General features: G+C 32.5%; 1 long non-coding RNA gene across 1 annotated transcript; it reads left to right on the top strand.

The window, feature by feature from the left end:
• Nucleotides 1–522: 522 nt before the first annotated feature.
• LOC134261154 (uncharacterized) lies at nucleotides 523–2,660 on the top strand. The gene is made up of 2 exons (XR_009990753.1): nucleotides 523–691; nucleotides 2,362–2,660. It is a non-coding gene; the product is annotated as an uncharacterized LOC134261154 (long non-coding RNA).
• The last annotated feature ends 2,207 nt before the right edge of the window (nucleotides 2,661–4,867 follow it).

The following is a 4,867-nucleotide window of genomic DNA, read 5'->3' as shown; positions in this document are numbered from 1 at the left end:
ACGTTGGCCCGATGTTAGCACGAATGTTCTTTTGTTTAGGTGTTTTAAAGATGGAATATTTATATTTGGCCAACGCTGGCCCAATTATTATACTGCCAACTAAATGGTGGTGTCAATTTTAGCTGCTGAGCTTTACGTTGGGACAACGTTGGATCTAATTCAGTTTTAATTTATAAGCACATTCTGAAATAATTAAGAGGACATTCAATGTCCATGCTTTTTATTTGATGACTGTTTTTGTTTAGATCTGATATTTTCAATATTTTAACTTTGAACTAAGTGATCACAGCGTAAAAGAGTGTTTTATTATATTTTTTGAATTGTGCACATGCATGCTTACAATGTATTAATTTATTTGAAATAAAACCCTTGAAATAATGAATTTTTCCATGAGCGTTGAATTCATGAGAATTTAGAGAAGACTGCATAAGTTCTCAGGAACAGGATGTGAATGAAGCCTTACATATACATAAATCAAAATGACACAGCTTTATAATTAAATGGAAACAAAAGTTAGGCGTTCGCTAGAGATAGAGAGTCGCGCGAGAAACAAATTACACCAAACTGTGGAGTGAGTTGTCACATTCAACTGCTCACAGGTTGTGTTGGACTGAAAATGTAGGGCAAGCAAGAAGAAGTGAAATTTAAATTTGTGGATTAAACACTTGCTATAGCTGCATTTAGAAGCGATGTAAGTATATATTTATTCTTATTTATTCAGGTTAACTGTTAAAATTGATGTTTTTGCACACAAGCACTGTAAGTTAAGGTTAAATAACATCTAAGTTGTTTCTATCTACTTCTTAACTGGATTTATTACAGACACGATTGTAACAAGGAAATTAGGGTGCACTAATAGTATAATATATCATTCTCTTTATTAAAAGATTTAATTAAGTAATATTTATGCATAAGGTGGACCACACTGTAAAAAATGCGCTTAGAAAATAAACACGTCCGTTACGTGTTTTGACCTAAACATGTATAAGATTGTGTTTAACGGCTAAACACTTAGGTCTAAACATGTGTTAGATTGTGTTTAACGGCTAAACACTTAGGTCTAAACGTGTGTTATATCTAAATGATGTTAAGATTTAACACATGTTTAGATATAAGTGTTTAGAAATTGAACACTTTTCTGTGAAGTGCAGAGTTATCTTCCCGGAAATGACGCATATATATTCGAATGATAAATAGAGCGGTTATCGAAACAAAGGATATCCCAATGTTAGCTAAAGAAGATGGATTAAAGGAAGTGAATGCTAATCAAAGTGATAACCATGAAGAGATTGTGAAATGCATTTAACATGTTTAAACTGCAACATAACTGCGATAAAAGGTATGTTAACTATCATTTTTATTTTACATAAATTGACCATGATGGGCTACGTAAATAGACATGCGTTTGCACATGTAGCTGTAGATCAAGATTACTTCGGTAATATTTTGTATTCCTGAAATCTAGAAAGAAGTACATTATATAGAATATCAATAATATCTACAACAGTATCAATACTTATTAGTGGTTATATAGACGAGGTTCAATAAAAGTAGCACAATAATAGCTATCAAACATGTAAAAAAAAAAAAAAAGGTTCATTCAAATCCAGCCAGTGAAAAGCATATTTTGATAAAATTTGAATTTTTTTCTTACAGGATATGGTCCACATCGAACTTGAAAGCAAAAATACACGTATCAGAGAAACTGTTGCCATCTTCAAGTCCACAATGGCATGCCATCGTTCTTACATTTTTCAACACTTCTTACTTTCTAGGGGAAACTGAGCTTTGTGAAGTCTGCTGTTCGTTATAGCTTTGAACAACCTAAAAATATTCTCAAATAATGACAGTGGATTACCTACTGACGGTCACAGATGAAAACAAATTATGCGTGTGTTGCTCAGTGAAAAATTGCTGGAAGTTAAACTTGATACAGACATGAGAAATAACTGCTTGCTAATCTGGTTAGAATTAAAACCAGCGTGTAAAAATATAATGTATATTTAATTTAAAATTCTTTATAAAAATTCCATGTTTGAATGTTCATTGAATAAAATTTAAAATGTAAACAATTGTTATTTTTTTCAGTTTTCTTGCAGGAAGACAACGAAAACATCCAAGTGTTTAATTTGTAAACATGTATCATAACATGTTTTGTAACGTGTTTAAAGTCTAAACATGTAAGTGTTTAGGCTCTAAACACTTTCCGTTACACGTAATGAAATTCAATGTGTTTAGAATTTCAACGCATCAAAAAAAGTGTGACAAGAAAGTGCTTAGGAAAGTGTCTATCGTCTAAACACATTTTTTACAGTGCATTAATTGTATTGTTTCTAATATCAAACTATTTTGTATTTTCAGTCAGAGACTGCAGGAAAAACAAATGTTGTGGCGGTAAATAGCAATGAAAGCGAAGACCATGCATAAAGAAGTGTATAAAGTACGAGTACGTATGACAAAGATCAAGATGAAGAAAACGGGAGGAGACGAAGGGACGGAAATAGAGCGGGAATACAGCAAAAGGACAGTAATAAAGGAAGTGAGCCCTGATTAAGAACTTTAAATTGATAATTTTTCATAATTTACCTCTATTGTCTATCTAAAAATTTATTTTGTAAATTATAATTGAATTGATGTATATAAAATATTTTCACAGTGAATCAGTAGTAATGTTTTCATTGAACATGTCTATGTATGCATTATGAATGCAGATTGAATAAGACGGATTTAATAATAAGCCGGTTTTGAAAATTAGCCACCTATTTCTTGCATTAAAAATTACTCGAAAATAAGCCATTTTTGAAAATAAGCCGGTCATGACAATGCCATTTAGGAAAGATGTTAAACGTTTGACGATTTCCTCGTCTTAAAAAATTGACGAGTGAAAACTTTGACGATATTTATTAACTTTGCAAAATAAAAAGTTATCTTTCTTTAATTCATTTAACCTTTACCAATTTCTGCATACGACATAGTACGAACGAGTACGAGTAACGACGTCATTGTACGAACTAAGTCTTTAGCTACTAATGAACGTATGTAAAATTACTAATAAAGGGTTGATTATAAAGTTAATTTTTTTACCAGTAATCATGTTACGCTGGCTAAAAAATCTTAATTGCGGAACCAGCTAAAATGGTGAATTTTTTTCATGAAATTGTCAGAACAATAATTATCTCATCTAGACCTGTACAAGCTAACAATGTGTTACATGTATAAGGTGGTAATGATTAAATAAGTAAATGGATAAAAGGAAGTTTTTGTTTGTAAAGCATTTAACTGTCAGGTAATACTGCCCGAGGCAAGAAACCTGTGGATCGGCAGGGCTTGGTAGTGATTACATTTGAATGTACCGTATAACTGAGTTGTTTAAATAATTTATGCGTTTGTTTGATTAATTTATCAAGTAATTCAATTGCAAGCGGGTATCTTATATATTATTTTTACTGTTTTAAAACAAGTTTATATTTCATGTAAGTTCATATGTTGTATACAATGAAATTAACTTTTCGGGATCGGCATTCTCAAAATATAAAGTAGACGATCCTTAAGACCGTACACCGGGAAACGCCAATGAATACAAGAGCGCTCTCTTCTCTTACCAGTTTTTTGCATTGATAATAAGCCGCAATTTGAAAATAAGCCGGTCTTGAAAATAAGCCCCCACTTTCTTACCAAAACTTAAAATAAGCCGCGGCTTATTTTCAAGATTTTAGGGTATTCTTCTCCATCGCAGATAAATCCCACTTCGTATGCAAGACATTTGTGAAAAGATTTGGTCACACTCTGCAATATAGATTCAACTGTTTTTCGAATAGACAATGTCACTCCAGGGTTCATTGGAATTTGAGAGTTTGACTGGAACAGTTGAAGTTGAGTTGTAGTCGGAGTAACTGATATGAAAATATAACCATTGTGATTAAAAATTGCAGCGTCCTTGTACAAGCAACTGATGTTGTCACTTGTCAGAACTTTCCAATTTTAATTTGCATCAATAATACAACTAAACGATAAAAGAAGAAATACGGCAAAAAGTTGAACAAGTATACAAGAACTGATGACTTTGAGTCCGACCTCATGATTATCTTTTTTCTGGGTTTCTCCAAAGTCCTTTTTATTCATAGAAGGAACATAATGTGACTGGCCTTCACTAGAAATCAAACCAATTCTTTGCATGTACAACAATAATTCTTCTTTGTGGTATAATAATAAAGAAGGATCATTGTACTCTTCTTCCACTTGATGCTCTGCAGGAAGGTTTTTGATTGCAGCATTCAAAACTTCAGATGAACGGTTTTGTTTTGCAGTTTTTGACCGTTTTTCGTCTTCAAGTTTCCAGATTTCACTGAGATGAGAGTCATTTAAATTTCCTGTTTTGTAGAACTCCTCCCAATCTTGTCTTTTGACAACGATTCCCTTTACATGATGTCTGTCAGTCATAATGGATTTAAATGCATTAACAAACAACTGGACATCGATTATCACGGAGCTACATGTACTAAGATATTCTTCATCAAAGTGAAGAATTTTTCCAGCTTCGTGATGATATCTTAACATATCTTTTACCAGATATAGAATTTGTTTTTTATCTTTGTGATGTATTAAAAATTTTTCAATTTCATACAATTTCAACACCCTCTTATGCTTCTCTTTCTGAATCTTGTCATCAAAAAACACCCATTCATGAGGAACCTGTACACTCCATTTTTCTTCTGCGGCTATCTGCACAATAAAGTCTTCAAGATCCTTTAACGGGGTTATCGGGAATTCTGCACAGAAGCATCTATCTTCTCTTATGTACTGGACAATGTTTGAATTTGCAGGCAATACATTCTGCAGATCATCGATAAAGGTAGCTTTGTCCTGC

Source organism: Saccostrea cucullata, unplaced genomic scaffold, assembly GCF_032062105.1.
Source record: "Saccostrea cucullata isolate Sc308-1 unplaced genomic scaffold, CSIRO_AGI_Scuc_v1 ctg2542, whole genome shotgun sequence".
In the NCBI taxonomy this organism is placed as follows: domain Eukaryota; kingdom Metazoa; phylum Mollusca; class Bivalvia; order Ostreida; family Ostreidae; genus Saccostrea; species Saccostrea cuccullata.
Note: the sequence above shows the minus strand (reverse complement) of the source record. Positions and strands in the feature narration are given on the sequence as shown.